Genomic DNA, 21,984 nt, shown 5'->3' with positions numbered 1-21,984 from the left:
TGTATTAATTGCACCTGTTTGAACCTGTTACCTGTATAAAAGACACCTGTTCACACACTCAATCAATCACACTCCAACCTGTCCACCATAGCCAAGACCAAAGAGCTGTCTAAGGACACCAGGGACAAAACTGTAGACCTGCACAAGGCTGGGATGGACTACAGGACAACAGGCAAGCAGCTTGGTAGAAGACAACAACTGTTATGATTATTTATTAGCAAGTGGAAGAAACACAACATGACTGTAAATCTCCCTCGGTCTGGGATTCCATGCAAGATCTCACTTTGTGGGGTAAGGATGATTCTGAGAAAGCTCAGAACTACACAGGAGGACCTGGTCAATGACCTGAAGAGGGTTGGGACCACAGCCACAAAGATTACATTAGTAACACATGATGCTGTCATGGTTTAAAGTCCTGCAAGCCAGCAAGGTCCCCCTGCTCAAGCCAGCACATGTCCAGGCCCGTTTGAAGTTCACCAGTGACCATCTGGGTGATCCAGAGGAGGCACGGGAGAAGGTCATGTGGTGAGATGAGACCAGAATAGAGCTTTTTGGAATCAACTCCACTTACCATGTTTAGAGGAAGAGAACAACCCCAAGAAAACCATCCCAACCGTGAAGCATGGGGGTGGAAACATCATACTCTGGGGGTGCTCTTCTGCAAAGGGGACAGCACGACTGCACCGTATTGAAGGGAGGATGGATGGGGTCATGTATTGTGAGATTTTGGCAAACAACCTCCTTCCCTCAGTAAGAGCATTGAAGATGGGTCATGGCTGGGTCTTCAGCATGACAATGACCCCAAACACACAGCCAGGGCAACTAAGGAGGGGCTCCGTAAGAAGCATTTCAAGGTCCTGGAGTGGCCTGGCCAGTCTCCAGACTTGAACTCAATAGAAAATCTTTGGAGGGAGCTGAAACTCCAAACCTGAAAGATCTAGAGAAGATCTGTATGGAGGAGTGGACCAAAATCACTGCTGCAGTTTGTGAAAACCTGGTGAAGAACTACAGGAAATGTTTGACCTCTGTAATTACAAACAAAGGCTACTGTACCAAATATTAACATTGATTTTCACAGGTGCTGAAATACTTATTTGCAGCAGTAACATACAAATAAATTATTATAAAATCATACATTGTGATTTCTGGAATTTTTTTTTAGATTATGTCTCTCACAGTGGACATGCACCTAAGATGAAAATTTCAGACCCCTCCAGGATTTCTAAGTGGGAGAACTTGCAAAATTGCAGGGTGTTCAAATACTTATTTTCCTCACTGGATTTTGGGCGTATTTAAATGAAACACAACACTGCAATGAGCAGCTCTACAAATGCGCCAATGTGAAAGGGGTTTGAGACTCACGCAACAGCACAACCTGTGTCATGATGATCCCACCCACTATGTTCACAGCTGGATGCCATTCATTGTTCTACCGGCTGCCACGTGCTCTTCACTGGACGCTGTGTATATAAAATTGCAAATTGGCTGTTGAAAACGGCTCTAATCACTTCCTGAATCACAGAGGAGGCTGTAGCTGGAGCCATTCGCGTGCGCAGAAAGCATTTTGACCGTCTAAAAAGGTAATTATTTGACTTGTTTACATTGTCATGGCTTGATAAAACAGTTGCATGTTTTTCCTTCTTGTCTGGAGCTGTTAAAGTATGTTTATAACAGATTTAACTTCTTGTTATAATCCTTCAGACGAGCTACACTCTGATGCGATCCGCTGACGTCGCCACTCGCTCTGTTCACTTCTTCTTTACTCCACTTGAGGAGCTACATGTCACGTTGGAGATTAGATCGCACTACATAGCACGACATTTGCGCGTGAAAGATTTTTTGAACATTTCTAAATTACCTGTGCGCAACAGTGTGTGCCATGCCATACAAGCATACCTTTGCTTCACGACACAGGTCGTGATGCAAAGGTATGCTCGTTTCAGTGCACCTTAACCGAGCCATTAGTTAGCTGTTACAGAGCTGTTAGGTGTGTGTGTGATAAATGTATGTGTGTGATAAATGTGTGTGCGTGTGTGTGATAAATTTGTGTATGTGTGTGCGATAAATCTATGTGTGTGTAATATGTGCATGTGTGCGATAAATCTATGTGTGTGTAATATGTGCGTGTGTGTGTGTGTGATATATATGTGCCTGTGTGTGTGCGATACGTGTGTGTGTAATAAATGTGTGTGTGTGCGATATGTGAGTGTGATAAATGTGTGTGTGTGTGTGTGTGTGTGTGTGTGAGCAATGCATGTGTGTGTGTGTGTGTGCGCGCGCGCGTGCCATAAATGTGCGCGTGTGTGTGCGCAATATGTGTGTGTGCTTGCGATAAATGTATGTGTGCGAGTGAGAGTGAGAGAGACAGGATCTGACATGATGCTGGTCATGATCCCGACTTGTCACCTCTCTGTCATTTGGGTAACTGTGCCGTAACCACGGTAATCAAACAGAGACCAGCTCCGTCTGACTAAACAGAAAGCTGATGACTTGAGGAAGATGTGGACGAGGCCACAGCTGGACTGAACTCTGATGGCACTGAGTGGTTCCAGAAGAAGGGAACATCTGGATTTTTTGAATTCACAATTCCACACCTGAACTTTTTCCTGAACTGTCTGTGGACAAAGACTACTTCAGGTTTCACTGAACCAAAAGTTGATGCTCAGAGTTAAACATCAGCGGAGCCTCAGAGAGTCCATAATCCACACAAAGCCAGACCCCAGAGCCTCATCAGGACCACTGATCAGCTTAGTGCTGCAAACGCCAATTTAACTCCTCAAAGAGTCATCATCTGCCAAGAGAAGGTGAGGAAGGACTTCAGACAGGCAGATTAAAGATGGACAAAGTGTGGTTTAAAGTCTCCACAGGAGGTTAAATGTTACTGACTTGAGAAAATCCATGGTATGAAAGACTGACAGCCAGAATCAGGAGGAAGGATGCAAGAGAGGCATTTTAAAGGATGGAGACTGGAAAACCACCTGCACCAGACGTAATCCCTGTGAAAACCTTCAGAAGAACAAACAAGTCCAACATGGGGTCTGAAGAAGAAACTACCAATTGGACATAGTGCGACTGTGTCTATCTGTGAGGAGAAGGGAGATGTTCAGGACAGTGGGATCAAACTGACAACACATCTAGTCAAGTTCTGGGAAGAAACTGCAGACAGAAATCAAAGGGCGAAGATAGCCTGAGACATCCGCGGGACCGAAGGCTGCGTGAAGCATCAGACAGGCCCGAACTCAGCCTGAGGCATCCACAGGGTCGCAGGCGGCCAGAGGCATCCACAGGACCAAAGGCGGCGTGAAGCATCAGATGGGCATGAAAGTGGTCAGAGGAATCTGTGGTATAGAAGGTAGTCAGAGGTAACCGCGGTACAGAAGGCGCCCAGAGGCATCCATGGCACAGAAGGTGGCCAAATGCATCTGCGGCACCAAAGGAGACCAGAGGCATCCGCGGCACCAAAGGAGGCCAGAGGCATCCGCGGCACCAAAGGAGGCCAGAGGCATCCGCGGCACCAAAGGAGGCCAGAGGCATCCGCGGCACCAAAGGCGGCCAGAGGCATCCGCGGCACCAAAGGCGGCCAGAGGCATCCATGGGACCGAAGGCTCCTTTATTTAATCATTCAATTTGATCAACAGGGAAATTTCGGTGTCTGGTATAAACTAAGATGGTTAGGTCTGAAACACACAGCTACGCCCTTTGCCCTCTGCTGAATATCAGCAGTACTGCATGTCCACCTCATTTCCACCAGCAGTTAAATGTTAATTATGTCAATTCTGGACTTTAAAAAAGGTCAAATTAAGTATTGCCACATTTAATCCGCGCTTTCCTTCTGGTGAGCAGCTGAACGTGTGTTTGAACGTGTGAATGTGCACACAGTGTGTGCGTCTGCCCCAAAGCTGGACATAAACACGACACGTTTACCAACTGATTTTCTTATCGCCACAATATTAGGCACTAGAAGTGCATTTCTCTCAAAAATTCTTGAAAGGGTAGTTGTAAAACAGCTAACTGATCATCTGCAGAGGAATGGTCTATTTGAAGAGTTTCAGTCAGGTTTTAGAATTCATCATAGTACAGAAACAGCATTAGTGAAGGTTACAAATGATCTTCTTATGGCCTCGGACAGTGGACTCATCTCTGTGCTTGTTCTGTTAGACCTCAGTGCTGCTTTTGATACTGTTGACCATAAAATTTTATTACAGAGATTAGAGCATGCCATAGGTATTAAAGGCACTGCGCTGCGGTGGTTTGAATCATATTTGTCTAATAGATTACAATTTGTTCATGTAAATGGGGAATCTTCTTCACAGACTAAAGTTAATTATGGAGTTCCACAAGGTTCTGTGCTAGGACCAATTTTATTCACTTTATATATGCTTCCCTTAGGCAGTATTATTAGACGGTATTGCTTAAATTTTCATTGTTACGCAGATGATACCCAGCTTTATCTATCCATGAAGCCAGAGGACACACACCAATTAGCTAAACTGCAGGATTGTCTTACAGACATAAAGACATGGATGACCTCTAATTTCCTGCTTTTAAACTCAGATAAAACTGAAGTTATTGTACTTGGCCCCACAAATCTTAGAAACATGGTGTCTAACCAGATCCTTACTCTGGATGGCATTACCCTGACCTCTAGTAATACTGTGAGAAATCTTGGAGTCATTTTTGATCAGGATATGTCATTCAAAGCGCATATTAAACAAATATGTAGGACTGCTTTTTTGCATTTACGCAATATCTCTAAAATCAGAAAGGTCTTGTCTCAGAGTGATGCTGAAAAACTAATTCATGCATTTATTTCCTCTAGGCTGGACTATTGTAATTCATTATTATCAGGTTGTCCTAAAAGTTCCCTAAAAAGCCTTCAGTTAATTCAAAATGCTGCAGCTAGAGTGCTGACGGGGACTAGAAGGAGAGAGCATATCTCACCCATATTGGCCTCTCTTCATTGGCTTCCTGTTAATTCTAGAATAGAATTTAAAATTCTTCTTCTTACTTATAAGGTTTTGAATAATCAGGTCCCATCTTATCTTAGGGACCTCGTAGTACCATATCACCCCAATAGAGCGCTTCGCTCTCAGACTGCAGGCTTACTTGTAGTTCCTAGGGTTTGTAAGAGTAGAATGGGAGGCAGAGCCTTCAGCTTTCAGGCTCCTCTCCTGTGGAACCAGCTCCCAATTCAGATCAGGGAGACAGACACCCTCTCTACTTTTAAGATTAGGCTTAAAACTTTCCTTTTTGCTAAAGCTTATAGTTAGGGCTGGATCAGGTGACCCTGAACCATCCCTTAGTTATGCTGCTATAGACGTAGACTGCTGGGGGGTTCCCATGATGCACTGTTTCTTTCTCTTTTTGCTCTGTATGCACCACTCTGCATTTAATCATTAGTGATCGATCTCTGCTCCCCTCCACAGCATGTCTTTTTCCTGGTTCTCTCCCTCAGCCCCAACCAGTCCCAGCAGAAGACTGCCCCTCCCTGAGCCTGGTTCTGCTGGAGGTTTCTTCCTGTTAAAAGGGAGTTTTTCCTTCCCACTGTAGCCAAGTGCTTGCTCACAGGGGGTCGTTTTGACCGTTGGGGTTTTACATCATTATTGTATGGCCTTGCCTTACAATATAAAGCGCCTTGGGGCAACTGTTTGTTGTGATTTGGCGCTATATAAAAAAAAATTGATTGATTGATTGATTGATTTCCTGTTTCTTGAGCGGACTCTGGACTCCACGGAAGCGCTTATATTTACATGCAGATTTTGTTGACATCACTTCCTGCTTATGCCCCATCAGTCCTCATCAGCTTGTGTGAAGAGGAGAGGCTTTTCTTGTGTCTTCTTGCAAACGGGGTGTCCTCAGCAGGCTGATTTCAGTTTATTTTTAGCGCGCGAGCAGCTGTGCTTCAGTCTGCAGGCAAACAGCACAAATGCAGCTCCGAAAGGCTCCAGCTGCACGTGGACCCAACGGCACATGACATCCTGTCAGTCTTTGGGGGCATGGCCTAATAAATTCCACATTTCCTCACTGACGGAACAGAGACTGGGATCAGGTCCACACGGTTCTGACCAGGTGTGAGCTGGACCGGGTTCTGACTGGTCAATTTGACTGAGTTTTTAGGTTCCTGGTGGTCCACGTTGTCCAGGCTGGGACCAGTCCTGACCCTTAACACTTGGGTCTCATTTTCAACATTTTCAAACTTCTTTTGCCAACGTCAGTGTTCCGGGCAGAAATCTGGGAACTGATTGTGATCTTTAAGGGGAACTCCAGACCAGTTCCACTGAGGCATTCAAGACTTTGTCTTCATGAAAATTCTACTTCTTTTGGCTGCTGATGAGGACACAAAAAAACAGTTACATGACCCAACTCCAGATCAGTGGAATTTTTTTTTTTTTTTAAATAAAACAAAATTCCTTTGTTCCATTTTACCAGAAGAGGAAAATAAGTCTTGCAATCTTACAGAAATTCATTAATGTGCAGCAACAGAGCTGTAGGCAGAATTTTTTTTTTTTTTTTTAGTTTGGGGGTGGGGGGATGCTTGTTGTTGGTTGCTATTCGCATCAAAGTAAACTCCCTAACCTGATTTTAATATTATCCAAAATCAGGATCAGTGAAGTTTATCATCTTGGGTCCTGAATAAAGGAATGTTTAAAAGATCTTTGAGAGCGCATGCACTTGCTAAGACCATGTATTTTCCATCAGTGCATTATGTCGGCGCAGTATGTCAGAACCTTATGTCAATACATTATGTCAGTGCATTATTTCGGCACAGCATGTCAGTACATTATATCCTATCGGTACATTACGTCAGCACAGTATGTCAGTACATTATATCGGTGCATTACGTCGGCACAGTATGTCAGTACATTATATCCTATCGGTACATTACGTCAGCACAGTATGTCAGTACATTACGTCAGCACTGTATGTCAGTACATTATATCGGTGCATTACGTCGGCACAGTATGTCAGTACATTATATCCTATCGGTACATTACGTCAGCACAGTATGTCAGTACATTACGTCAGCACTGTATGTCAGTACATTATATCGGTGCATTACGTCGGCACAGTATGTCAGTACATTATATCGGTGCATTACGTCGGCACAGTATGTCAGTACATTATATCGGTGCATTATGTCAGCACAGTATGTCAGTACATTATATCGGTACATTATGTCAGCACTGTATGTCAGTACATTATATCGGTGCATTACGTCGGCACAGTATGTCAGTACATTATGTCAGCGCATTATTTCGGCACAGCATGTCAGAACATTATGTCGGTGCAGTATGTCAGCGCATTATATCGTTAGAGTATGTCAGCACATTATTTCGGCACAGCATGTAAGAACATTATTTCAGCATAGTATATCAGTACATTATATCGGTGCATTATTTCGGCACAGTACATTATATCCTATCGGTACATTACGTCAGCACAGTATGTCACTACATTATATTGGTACATTACGTCAGCACTGTATGTCAGTACATTATATCGGCACAGTATGTCAGTACATTATGTCAGCGCATTGTTTCGGCACAGCATGTCAGAACATTATGTCGGTGCAGTATGTCAGTACATTATGTCAGCGCATTATATCGTTAGAGTATGTCAGCACATTATTTCGGCACAGCATGTAAGAACATTATTTCAGCATAGTATATCAGTATATTATATCGGTGCATTATTTCGGCATAGTACATTATATCCTATCGGTACATTACGTCAGCACAGTATGTCACTACATTATATCGGTACATTACGTCAGCACTGTATGTCAGTACATTATATCGGTGCATTACGTCGGCACAGTATGTCAGTACATTATGTCAGCGCATTGTTTCGGCACAGCATGTCAGTACATTATGTCAGCGCATTATATCGTTAGAGTATGTCAGCACATTATTTCGGCACAGCATGTAAGAACATTATTTCAGCATAGTATATCAGTACATTATATCGGTGCATTATTTCGGCACAGTACATTATATCCTATCGGTACATTACGTCAGCACAGTATGTCACTACATTATATCGGTACATTACGTCAGCACTGTATGTCAGTACATTATATCGGTGTATTACATCGGCACAGTATGTCAGTACATTATGTCAGCGCATTGTTTCGGCACAGCATGTCAGAACATTATGTCGGTGCAGTATGTCAGTACATTATGTCAGAGCATTATATCGTTAGAGTATGTCAGCACATTATTTCAGCATAGTATATCAGTACATTATATCGGTACATTATGTCAGTGCATTATTTCGGCACAGCATGTCAGAACATTATATCCTATCGGTACATTACGTCAGCACAGTATGTCAGTACATTATATCGGTGCATTACGTCGGCACAGTATGTCAGTACATTACATCGGTGCATTATTTCAGCGCATTATTTCGGCACAGCATGTCAGAACATTATGTCGGCGCAGTATGTCAATACATTATGTCAGTGCATTATATCGGTAGAGTATGTCAGCACATTATTTCGGCACAGCATGTAAGAACATTATTTCGGCATAGTATGTCACTACATTATATCAATCAATCAATCAATCAATTTTTTTATATAGCGCCAAATCACAACAAACAGTTGCCCCAAGGCGCTTTATATTGTAAGGCAAGGCCATACAATAATTATGTAAAACCCCAATGGTCAAAACGACCCCCTGTGAGCAAGCACTTGGCTACAGTGGGAAGGAAAAACTCCCTTTTAACAGGAAGAAACCTCCAGCAGAACCAGGCTCAGGGAGGGGCAGTCTTCTGCTGGGACTGGTTGGGGCTGAGGGAGAGAACCAGGAAAAAGACATGCTGTGGAGGGGAGCAGAGATCAATCACTAATGATTAAATGCAGAGTGGTGCATACAGAGCAAAAAGAGAAAGAAACAGTGCATCATGGGAACCCCCCAGCAGTCTACGTCTATAGCAGCATAACTAAGGGATGGTTCAGGGTCACCTGATCCAGCCCTAACTATAAGCTTTAGCAAAAAGGAAAGTTTTAAGCCTAATCTTAAAAGTAGAGAGGGTGTCTGTCTCCCTGATCTGAATTGGGAGCTGGTTCCACAGGAGAGGAGCCTGAAAGCTGAAGGCTCTGCGTCCCATTCTACTCTTACAAACCCTAGGAACTACAAGTAAGCCTGCAGTCTGAGAGCGAAGCACTCTATTGGGGTGATATGGTACTATGAGGTCCCTAAGATAAGATGGGACCTGATTATTCAAAACCTTATAAGTAAGAAGAAGAATTTTAAATTCTATTCTAGAATTAACAGGAAGCCAATGAAGAGAGGCCAATATGGGTGAGATATGCTCTCTCCTTCTAGTCCCCGTCAGTACTCTAGCTGCAGCATTTTGAATTAACTGAAGGCTTTTTAGGGAACTTTTAGGACAACCTGATAATAATGAATTACAATAGTCCAGCCTAGAGAAAATAAATGCATGAATTAGTTTTTCAGCATCACTCTGAGACAAGACCTTTCTGATTTTAGAGATATTGCGTAAATGCAAAAAAGCAGTCCTACATATTTGTTTAATATGCGCTTTGAATGACATATCCTGATCAAAAATGACTCCAAGATTTCTCACAGTATTACTAGAGGTCAGGGTAATGCCATCCAGAGTAAGGATCTGGTTAGACACCATGTTTCTAAGATTTGTGGGGCCAAGTACAATAACTTCAGTTTTATCTGAGTTTAAAGCAGGAAATTAGAGGTCATCCATGTCTTTATGTCTGTAAGACAATCCTGCAGTTTAGCTAATTGGTGTGTGTCCTCTGGCTTAATGGATAGATAAAGCTGGGTATCATCTGCGTAACAATGAAAATTTAAGCATTACCGTCTAATAATACTGCCTAATGGAAGCATGTATAAAGTGAATAAAATTGGTCCTAGCACAGAACCTTGTGGAACTCCATAATTAACTTTAGTCTGTGAAGAAGATTCCCCATTTACATGAACAAATTGTAATCTATTAGACAAATATGATTCAAACCACCGCAGCGCAGTGCCTTTAATACCTATGGCATGCTCTAATCTCTGTAATAAAATTTTATGGTCAACAGTATCAAAAGCAGCACTGAGGTCTAACAGAACAAGCACAGAGATGAGTCCACTGTCCGAGGCCATAAGAAGATAATTTGTAACCTTCACTAATGCTGTTTCTGTACTATGATGAATTCTAAAACCTGACTGAAACTCTTCAAATAGACCATTCCTCTGCAGATGATCAGTTAGCTGTTTTACAACTACCCTTTCAAGAATTTTTGAGAGAAAAGGAAGGTTGGAGATTGGCCTATAATTAGCTAAGATAGCTGGGTCAAGTGATGGCTTTTTAAGTAATGGTTTAATTACTGCCACCTTAAAAGCCTGTGGTACATAGCCAACTAACAAAGATAGATTGATCATATTTAAGATCGAAGCATTAAATAATGGTAGGGCTTCCTTGAGCAGCCTGGTAGGAATGGGGTCTAATAAACATGTTGATGGTTTGGATGAAGTAACTAATGAAAATAACTCAGACAGAACAATCGGAGAGAAAGAGTCTAACCAAATACCGGCATCACTGAAAGCAGCCAAAGATAGTTTAGGTAGCTACTCTGCACTGTGTTGGTATATGGCATTAGAGAACATAAAGAAGGAATCATATCCTTAAACCTAGTTACAGCACTTTCTGAAAGACTTCTAGTGTAATGAAACTTATTCCCCACTGCTGGGTAGTCCATCAGAGTAAATGTAAATGTTATTAAGAAATGATCAGACAGAAGGGAGTTTTCAGGGAATACTGTTAAGTCTTCTATTTCCATACCATAAGTCAGAACAAGATCTAAGATATGATTAAAGTGGTGGGTGGACTCATGTACTTTTTGAGCAAAGCCAATAGAGTCTAATAATAGATTAAATGCAGTGTTGAGGCTGTCATTCTCAGCATCTGTGTGGATGTTAAAATCGCCCACTATAATTATCTTATCTGAGCTAAGCACTAAGTCAGACAAAAGGTCTGAAAATTCACAGAGAAACTCACAGTAACGACCAGGTGGACGATAGATAATAACAAATAAAACTGTTTTTTGGGACTTCCAATTTGGATGGACAAGACTAAGAGTCAAGCTTTCAAATGAATTAAAGCTCTGTCTGGGTTTTTGATTAATTAATAAGCTGGAATGGAAGATTGCTGCTAATCCTCCGCCTCGGCCCGTGCTACGAGCATTCTGACAGTTAGTGTGACTCGGGGGTGTTGACTCATTTAAACTAACATATTCATCCTGCTGTAACCAGGCTTCTGTAAGGCAGAATAAATCAATATGTTGATCAATTATTATATCATTTACCAACAGGGACTTAGAAGAGAGAGACCTAATGTTTAATAGACCACATTTAACTGTTTTAGTCTGTGGTGCAGTTGAAGGTGCTATATTATTTTTTCTTTTTGAATTTTTATGCTTAAATAGATTTTTGCTGGTTATTGGTAGTCTGGGAGCAGGCACCGTCTCTACGGGGATGGGGTAATGAGGGGATGGCAGGGGGAGAGAAGCTGCAGAGAGGTGTGTAAGACTACAACTCTGCTTCCTGGTCCCAACCCTGGATAGTCACGGTTTGGAGGATTTAAGAAAATTGGCCAGATTTCTAGAAATGAGAGCTGCTCCATCCAAAGTGGGATGGATGCCGTCTCTCCTAACAAGACCAGGTTTTCCCCAGAAGCTTTGCCAATTATCTACGAAGCCCACCTCATTTTTTGGACACCACTCAGACAGCCAGCAATTCAAGGAGAACATGCGGCTAAACATGTCACTCCCGGTCTGATTGGGGAGGGGCCCAGAGAAAACTACAGAGTCCGACATTGTTTTTGCAAAGTTACACACCGATTTAATGTTAATTTTAGTGACCTCCGATTGGCGTAACCGGGTGTCATTACTGCCGACGTGAATTACAATCTTACCAAATTTACGCTTAGCCTTAGCCAGCAGTTTCAAATTTCCTTCAATGTCGCCTGCTCTGGCCCCCGGAAGACAATTGACTATGGTTGCTGGTGTCGCTAACTTCACATTTCGCAAAACAGAGTCGCCAATAACCAGAGTTTGATCCTCGGCGAGTGTGTCGTCGAGTGGGGAAAAACGGTTAGAGATGTGAACGGGTTGGCGGTGTACACGGGGCTTCTGTTTAGGGCTACGCTTCCTCCTCACAGTCACCCAGTCAGCCTGCTTTCCCGGCTGCTCGGGATCTGCCAGAGGGGAACTAACGGCGGCTAAGCTACCTTGGTCCGCACCGACTACAGGGGCCTGGCTAGCTGTAGAATTTTCCACGGTGCGGAGCCGAGTCTCCAATTCGCCCAGCCTGGCCTCCAAAGCTACGAATAAGCTACACTTATTACAAGTACCGTTACTGCTAAAGGAGGCCGAGGAATAACTAAACATTTCACACCCAGAGCAGAAAAGTGCGGGAGAGACAGGAGAAGCCGCCATGCTAAATCGGCTAAGAGCTAGTAGCTACGCTAAGCTAGCGGATTCCTAAAAACACGCAAAGTGAATAATGTGTAAATAATTTAGAGGTGATTCAGCAGAAGGAGTGCTTTAGTTAAGGCACGTAAAGATTACACTGGGAAACAAATCGTAATCTAGATAACTAGATCAATCTAATTGCGCAGATTAAACAGCTAACAGATACAGAAAAACACAGCTGTGCTCCGGAACAGGAAGTGATACAATACCGCAGTGAGAGCCAACCACCAGTAGAGGCAAGCAAGAGGGGGAGTGTATGTATATCAGTACATTATGTCAGAGCATTACGTCGGCACAGTATGTCAGAATATTATGTCCGTGCAATATGTCAGTACATTATGTCAGCACAGTATGTCAGTACATTATGTCAGCGCAGTATGTCAGAATATTAATTCGGCACATTTGCTACACAGATTTGTTACGGCCTCACTCTTGGTAGAAACTGGAGGACTGGTGGACACGCAGTGCAGTTGCAGCTTCTGCACTGTGTGCATAAATAAAACAGAGACAACCAGCTGTTTCTGCACCCTGATAAAAAAAAATAAAAAAAAACCTCTGTTTTTGGTCATCACCCTCTGTCGGGATGTTAACGGTCATTAGCAGTCAGGTAAGCAGTCATTCTGTTGTTTCATACAAAGCTAAGAAACAATGCAAATAAGATTATTTGACTGGTGTCATGGCTGATCACCTGAAAAAATGCATTGCTGTTTTAATTATTTTGACAAGTATAAAGTGCATGAGCACAGCCCATGCACATGTGCATCATGGACAATGTATAGGCAGAAAGAAGCTGCAGTCTGACCTTTTTTGCTGGAGTGTCAAAGATCTGAACACAAGTCTGTCTGGAACCACACTGACACAGGCGGGTCTCCCTGGGTTTTAGGATTTAGATTCACAATAATTCATTATGGATTACTACAAACACTTAGATTTGAAAAGGTAGAACATAAAGTCATCAGAAATCCCGTAGAGGAAAAAAGATGCACTGATAATCGTTTTCTACATCAAATGGCAGCTGTCTGAATCGTAATCAGACTTTGAAGACCAACATTATGTTGCTTCATGTCCATCTTCGTACGGTGTGCTTCCATCTGCAAAGTTTCACCGAAATCGGCATAATGGCAGCTACACCGCCCACAACTCCGTACTTTATACTCTTCTACCACTAAGTAATTACCCAGTTTGTTATCTGTATATGTAACACAGATAATAATTAACAGCCACATGGAGCTCTTACAGGTTTAAAACACTCGATTCATGATGCCAATAAGATCATTATCCAAGGGGTCATATTGTGACAAATCACTTTTTATCTTTTACATTTGTAAAAACCGCGGCCTTACTGTCATCATAGAAATATTCCAGAATACCTTTGGTCACGACCCACAGGTGCTAGCTATGAAATAAACCGCTTGGAACCGTTTCGAGGCCCTCAGTCCGATTCTGGAATCATGAAACACAGTGAAACCACAAACTGGCGCATGTCCAGTTGTCGTTAACAAAATGCTGATGCTAATTTGATCCATAATTATCGCCCCCTGGAGGTTTAAGTGGTGACAGATTTAAAACATAGCGTGATTAGCCCGTGCTCTATATTTAGGCCTTTGTTTCCATGGAAATGCAGAGCGTGGCACTGGCGGTGCGAGCCGCGGATTTTTTCCAAGAGGAAATGACAGAATGGCGCGCTGCTCTTAAAGCTTCGCTGGCTTTTCCACAGCCTGCTGGGTTTGTCATCAAGTGATCATTTCCACTCGGCTGAGTTCAAGCATCACTAAGTCTGTTTAACCGCTGCGAGCGCCACACGCCGCCTTAAAAAGCCACAACATCTGGACCAGGTCCCAGCACTCAAAGCTCCAGGATCCGAAAGCCCAGGCAGCTTTCACAAAGATCCACAGGTCTGACCTCTGGCCCCAAAGGTCGCTGACAGGCGCACCACCGACCCAAGCAGACAAAGAATCGCACCTTTTCAGGAGCGTGAGGTGGAAGCAGTTTCAGATGGACCTGTGAGGTCAGACGGAGCAGTGTCTTCCCGACAGTGTCACAATAAATCAGAAAGTCACAACCCCTGACCTTAAGGACACACTCACATTCCACCTGGCTGCAGCACACAGACGGTTACTGGAGAGATGTGGGGTTGGACCCGTAAGGCGGTTCCGTGGTGTTGTGGATGTGGCGTCAGGGGGCGGTCCTTCTGCACAACATCAGCATTTAACACGCAGAGCAGTCAACAAACAACAGTCCAAGTCTCACTCTGAGCGGTTCTCAGTGACCCACTTTCCTGGTTCCCAGAGGACACACAAAACACGTCCTCCTGCAGAGACGGATTCAGAGAGTAAAGAGACAGAAACGCCTCAAACAGACATGACATCATAAAGCCTTTCGGTCAGGGGAGTTCTACGCTGACTTTGAAAGCCACCTTTCCCGTCCCACAGTAAACCTTTTATCCACAAAGTCAAGTATCCATGTCCATATCGACTTCAAACGTTCGGTCATCATGTCCAAACATCGTACCTGAGAAGGTGTCGATATGATCGGTTCAAGAGCGTCGGGAGTTAAAGAAGCAAAAAGTAAACCAGAAAAAAATACAAGCGACATGGACCAGGAACAGTAAAGCGTGGACCAAATTAAATGGAACTCCGGAGGAAGCCAAAGTGAAGATGATGATAAGAGAGCTTCATTTAATTAATTTATTTATTTAATTAGCTTATAATGCGCCAAATCACAGCAAAAGCCGTCTCAAGGCGCCTTACATAAAACAAGTCAACAAAAAATTGAATAAATAATTAAAAATTAATAAAACATTCAAACACATAAATAAAAACAGAAGTAAAAGAATAAAACAAATAAAAATAACAACTATCCATAAGAAAGAGAATAAAAATAGGTTTTAAGTCTTGACCTAAAAATGTCCACGGACTCTGACTGCCTCACGGTCGCAGAAAGACTGTTCCACAGGGTGGGTGCACGATACGAAAAGGCTCTTTGACCTGCTGACGTCTTCTTCACCCTGGGAACACAGAGAAGTCCCGCATCCTGCGACCGCAAAGCCCAGGCCGGCACGTAGAGTTCCACCAGATCAGCCAGATAAGATGGTGCCAGTCCATGAACAACCTTATAAGTCAATAACAAAACCTTAAAATCTGCTCTCACAGAGACAGGGAGCCAGTGCAAAGATGCCAAAATCTGCTACGTGTCAGAAGTCTGGCGGCAGCGTTCTGAACCAGCTGAAGACCCCTGATGCTGGACTGTGGTAACCCTGAAAATAGAACATTACAATAATCTAGTCTAGAAGAAACAAAAGCATGAATCAGGGTCTCAGCATCAGCCATGGACAGGATGGGGCAGATCCTCGCTATATTTCGCAGATGGAAAAAAGCAGTCCTAGTAACATCCCTGATGTGGAGGTCAAAGGACAACGTGGAATCAAAAATTACCCCAAGGTTCCTCATTTTGTCCGTATGATGTATGACACAGGAACCCAGGCTGAGCGCCAGCTGGTCAAACTGATGCCGATGTCTCGCTGGACCAAGAACCATCATTTCAGTCTTATCAAAGTTTAAAAGTAGGAAGTTACTAGACATCCAACTTCTCACTGATAGAAGACAGTCCTCCAGGGATTTTATGGGAGTGAGATTTCCCGCAGTTATCGGCATGTACAACTGAGTATCATCAGCATAACAATGAAAGGCAATCCCTAAACTCTGCAGTATACGCCCAAGGGGTGCCACATACAAGGAGAAAAGCAAGGGGCCTAAAACAGATCCCTGTGGAACCCCAAATCTCATGTCAGCAAGGTCAGAGGTAGTGCCATTATACAAGACACATTGAGAATGACTGGACAGATATGACGTCAACCAAGCAAGGGCACTTCCAGTAATCCCCCAAAAATTCTCCAACCTATCGAGCAAAATATGTTGATCCACAGTATCAAACGCAGTACTGAGATCTAACAACACCAAAACCATAGTGGTGTCTGAGTCCATTGCTTGCAGAAGATCATTCATAACTTTAGTGAGCGCTGTCTTTGTGGAGTGATATTTCCTAAAAGCAGACTGCAGCAGCTCAAAAAGATCATTTACAGTGAGGTGGTCTACGAGCTGCCGTGAAACCACCTTTTCTAAAATTTTGGAACAGAATGATAGATTTGATATCGGCCTGTAATTTTTCAATACACTAGGGTCAAGATTAGATTTCTTAAGTAATGGTTTAATCACTGCTGATTTAAAACATTTCGGAACAGATCCAGAGGTTAATGACAGATTAATAATTTCCAGCACAGTCGGCCCAAGAGTGGACCACAGGTCCTTAAACAATTTTGTTGGTATGGGATCAAAAAAACAGGTTGTGCTTTTTGTACACGCCACAAGTTTCGTCAGCACACCCAATGAAATACTATTAAATTCTGTCAATCTAGGTAACACCTCAGTGGTAGCGCCCACCTCCATAGCAGGTTTTAATGGTTGGGCCGAGGCGTGCTGAGATATGCTCAGTCTAATACGAGGGCTGTCCGTAAAGTATAGGTCCTTTTTATTTTTTTCAAAAACTATATGGATTTCATTCATATGTTTTTACGTCAGACATGCTTGAACCCTCGTGCGCATGCGTGAGTTTTTCCACGCCTGTCGGTGACGTCATTCGCCTGTGAGCACTCCTTGTGGGAGGAGTCGTCCAGCCCCTCGTCGGAATTCCTTTGTCTGAGAAGTTGCTGAGAGACTGGCACTTTGTTTGATCAAAATTTTTTCTAAACCTGTGAGACACATCGAAGTGGACATGGTTCGAAAAATTAAGCTGGTTTTCAGTGAAAAATTTTAACAGCTGATGAGAGATTTTGAGGTGATTCTGTCGCTTTAAGGACTTTTCACGGTGCGAGACGTCGTGCAGCGCTCTCAGGCGGCTTCATCAGCCTGTTTCAAGCTTAAAACCTCCACATTTCAGGCTCTATTGATCCAGGACGTCGTGAGAGAACAGAGACGTTTCAGAAGAAGTCGGTTTCAGCATTTTATCCGGATATTCCACTGTTAAAGGAAATTTTTTTAATGAAAGACGTGCGGACGGGTCCACGCGTCGGGACGCAGCTGACGCGGCGCGGCGGCACAGGAAAAACACCTCCGTGTTGATAACCATTTGTTAAAATCCAGTTGGCTTTTGATGGCTTTCAGTGGAGTGAGTATATGAGAAATTGTTTATCAGCTGGAGATGTTCCAACTTGTCCTTAAGGCTTCCAGCAGAGGTGTTTTTCCTGTGACGGAGCGTCGCAGCGGCTGCGAGCCGACGCAGAAATCCGCCCGCACGTCTTTCATTAAAAAAATCTCCTTTAACAGTGGAATATCCGGATAAAACGCTGAAACCGACTTCTTCTGAAACTTCTCTGTTCTCTCACGACGTCCTGGATCAATAGAGCCTGAAATGTGGAGGTTTTAAGCTTGAAACAGGCTGATGACGCTGCCTGAGAGCGCTGCACGACGTCTCGCACCGTGAAAAGTCCTTAAAGCGACAGCATCACCTCAAAATCTCTCATCAGCCGTTAAAAGTTTCACTGAAAACCAGCTTAACTTTTCGAACCATGTCCACTTCGATGTGTCTCACAGGTTTAGAAAAAACTTTGATCAAACAAAGCGCCAGTCTCTCAGCAACTTCTCAGACAAAGGAATTCCGACGAGGGGCTGGACGACTCCTCCCACAAGGAGTGCTCACAGGTGAATGACGTCACCGACAGGCGTGGAAAAACTCACGCATGCGCACGAGGGTTCAAGCATGTCTGACGTAAAAACATATGAATGAAATCCATATAGTTTTTGAAAAAAATAAAAAGGACCGTTACTTTACGGACAGCCCTCGTATCTTCTATTTTCTTCTCAAAGTAATCCAAGAAATCCTGTGCTGAAAAGGGAGAACGACTAACAGGTGGCTGCCTGTGAATAAGAAATGTGACCGTGTCAAACAAAAACTTTTGAGTTTAGTTTGTTTTCACTGATCAAATCAGAGCAATAGGTCCACTTCGTGGCCAGTAGTGCATGCTTATAATCTAAAATAGCATCCCGCCACACAAGACGGAACACCTCTCATTTGGAATAACGCCATTTCCATTCCAAACCTCTAGCCTTCTGCCTGAGGTCACGCAAATAATCATTGAACCAAGGTGACTGTGCCTTAGGAGGGCGTGACCTTAAAAGAGGAGGAGCAGTCTTAATCAAGTGTAGTTTTAAGCATTAAATTTAGACTATCCGCGAGGTGTCTACTGATTTAGCATTCTCCAGATTCAAAGCTAAAATATCAGGTAGTCTGGCCTCAAGTTCAGTCACAGTTGAGGGTTTAATATGACACTGCAGTAGTAGACAAGGTTGTTGTTCCACTAAACACGGCAGCGTAAATGTAAACCTGATAAGTGAATGGTCAGAGACTATAGACGCAAGAGGCAAAATGTCAGTATTTGTGACAGCAAACCCACGTGCAAGAACCAGATCCAGGGTATTTCCACTAATGTGTGTTGGATCCTGAGTGCATTGCTGGAATCCTAAAGCATCCACAATTTACATAAATGATTTACTAAGGGGATCAGAGGGCTTATTTATATGAATGTTAAAGTCACCAATAATCAAAATGTTATCTGCACTAGTTGACAAACTAGAGATGAACACACCAAATTCATCTAAGAAGTCAGAATATGGGCCAGGGGGCCTATAAACAGTGACAAAATAACATAGCTGAGCTCCAGTTTTATGACCCTGACAGTACTTAGCATCATGGGTGTAACGGAGAGTCAGATGGTCATAGGAATTATATTTGTGACCCCCAACAGCTAATAAAGAAAACCTAGATTTGTAAATAAAAGCCACACCCCCGCCTTGCTTCACACCACGAGACATGTGACTAAATGTGTACGCTGGTGGACAGGCCTCATTCAGAGGAAGGAGAGTTGTGGGTTTGAGCCAGGTTTCACACAAGCCAATCATATCTAAATGATGATCCATGATTAAATCATTAATTAACAATGATTTTGAGGACAGTGATCTGATGTTCAGGAGACCCAGGGTAAGGACCTCAGTGGGGATGACAGTCTGACTGTTCGGAACCCAGCGAAGCAAGCCCAGGTTCAGAGAGCGCCACCGGCGCACATCAATCCGGCGAAGGCGTGGACGGCCGGACCGACAGTCCTCAGAGCCAACCAGCGGCACCACACAGGCTCTAACCGGATCCACAAGGCGCCAGGGCAGCACAGATCCTGCCAGAATTCTGTGCACAGCTCGTCCGGAAGCCAAACAGCAGGCCAAACAGAGCTTCAGCTTCACCAGACGTCCACTTCGTCTCCCGCGGCGACGACTGCGCTTTGGCCGAAAGGCAGCGCAGGAGCACGGCACAGAAAAGCCGGCACCTCCAATAAAAATGCTTGTGGATTTGGATCATTTTAAATGATGGCTCCTTATGGAGCCACTATCGTTTACCGGGAAGGATTTTTGTTATGATGTTTGTTTTGTTTTCCTTTAGTTTTGAGACAACTTTTGGCAAAATCCATATCACATCCTGGTTTAGAAGAAACAATTATATCATATGTAGCCGCATTTTTGGTTTGTCGATTACAACCGTTTTATGATGTCAGTTGATTCTCTTCAACTTACTTCTGCAGAACATAAATCTCACAATACTGAATACAATATAGATCCGGATTGTTTTTTTCTTAAAAATACTACTCATGACTGCAATTACTTTACTGAAGAACAACTTAAGAACTGTTCCATGATAAACGGTTCATTCTCCATGATACATTTTAATAGTAGAAGTCTTCCTACGAATTTGTCCAAAATTCAGGATTGTTTAAAAACTGTCAAACCCCTTTCTGTCATTGCGGTTACCGAGGCGTGGTTGAGGGATGAGCACATGGACACGTCTGGCTCGATGGTTATGATCTTTTTGTTATAAATAGGATGAATAAACAGGGCGATGGCGTGGCACTTTATGTCAGTTCAAGTTATCAGTGTGAAACTGTTAATAATAATAATAAGTCGTTTTCTTTTGACAAGGTCATGGAATGTGTCTCAGTGGAAATTAAATGTGAAAAATCAAAAAACATAATCATAAGCCGTGTTTATAGAGTTCCTGGATCAAACAAATATTTCTGTGGAAAAACTGAACTGAAGATATGTACACCTTTAAAAATAATAAGCTTTTGTTTATCTGTAGAGACTTCAATATGGATTCCCTCAATCCTCATAGTAAATCGCATATAGATTAATTTATTAATTCTGCATTTTGTATGGGATTGTATCCAGTAATTACTCACCCAACTAGGATAACTAGGAATACGCCAACACTTACTGACAAACATTACCGTGGGAAACATAACGGGCGGACTTCTCATTAGTGATATCAGTGACCATCTGCCTGTTTTTGTTGCTTTCAATTCATTAGTTGATAAAATTGACTGTATTAACATTACAAACTTCACAAGGAAAATAACAAAGGAAACTATGGAAAAGCTTAGAACGGATTTAATACAGCAAAATTGGAGTGACATTTACATTGAGGATGTAGATCAATCTTACAAATCATTCATTTCTATTATTTCCAATTTATATGATAGACATTGCCCTTGTGTATTAAAAGATGGAAATAAGCTAAGCAAAGATAAACCTTGGATCACTACGGGACTTCAGAATGCATGTAAAAAGAAAAATGTTTTGTACAAGCAGTTTTAAAAATTTTGAACAACTGAAGCCGAGATAAGATATAAGACATATAAAAACATTTCTGTGTAGGCTCTCAGTTGTCCAGGTGGTTTCCATAGTAGAGAAGCTTGAATCTTCGACTGGACTGGGTTGCTTCACGCGAGGACATTTCGCTTCAAATCACAGAAGCTTCCTCAGCTAAAATTCTTGCTCTGGTAGTCTGACTTCTGTCTTGACTCTTGTAGAGAAGAATAAACAGAAGCCACAAAAGCTGGAGTTTTAAACCTAACCAGACCCCTCCTACTGAGAGGCAGACTGCTATAGGCTAGTGACTAAACAATAGCTCTAATTAGCACCTATTGTGCTCTAGTTAGCACCCTCCTAATGACAGGGCAGCTGTCCCTCCTAATGATGGGACAGACGCCTCTCCTGATGGCTCCCTTGACGCCTCTCCTGACGACGGGAATGACTCATTACCGACTGTACCCGGGGGGACGCCACTCCATGCATCTATGGACTGCCCAAAATCCACAAACAGGACGTGCCACTCAGGCCTATTGTATGTAGCACAGATTCCATCACATACAATTTGGCCAAGCACCTCAAGTGGATTTTGGCTCCTCTATTGGGTAACTCAGACCACCATGTGGAGAACACACAAGATTTTGTAAACAAAATCAAGGACCTGCAGCTGGAGGCAGATGAAACTATGGTGTCTTTTGATGTGACATCGTTGTTGGGTTAAAATCAAGCAACACGAGGTCGAGGACTTTACAGAACACATCAATTCGGTGGACTCCAATATCAAGTTCACACGTG

At 43.0% G+C, this 21,984-nt stretch overlaps 1 protein-coding gene and 1 long non-coding RNA gene across 5 annotated transcripts in view; one reads left to right on the top strand and one right to left on the bottom strand.

The window, feature by feature from the left end:
• The window catches only part of LOC117505690 (calcium/calmodulin-dependent protein kinase type II delta chain), an 81,408-nt gene that overhangs the window by 47,037 nt on the left and 12,387 nt on the right, over nt 1-21,984 (bottom strand). The gene's annotated exons all lie outside the window — the stretch shown is intronic.
• Nucleotides 3,707-21,955, top strand: LOC117505691. The gene is made up of 3 exons (XR_004559229.1): nt 3,707-3,792; nt 5,318-5,319; nt 21,943-21,955. It is a non-coding gene; the product is annotated as an uncharacterized LOC117505691 (long non-coding RNA).

This window comes from Thalassophryne amazonica, unplaced genomic scaffold (genome assembly GCF_902500255.1).
Source record: "Thalassophryne amazonica unplaced genomic scaffold, fThaAma1.1, whole genome shotgun sequence".
Classification (NCBI taxonomy): Eukaryota; Metazoa; Chordata; class Actinopteri; order Batrachoidiformes; family Batrachoididae; genus Thalassophryne; species Thalassophryne amazonica.
The sequence above is the reverse complement of the archived record's forward strand: the minus strand, read 5'-3'. Positions and strand labels throughout refer to the sequence as shown.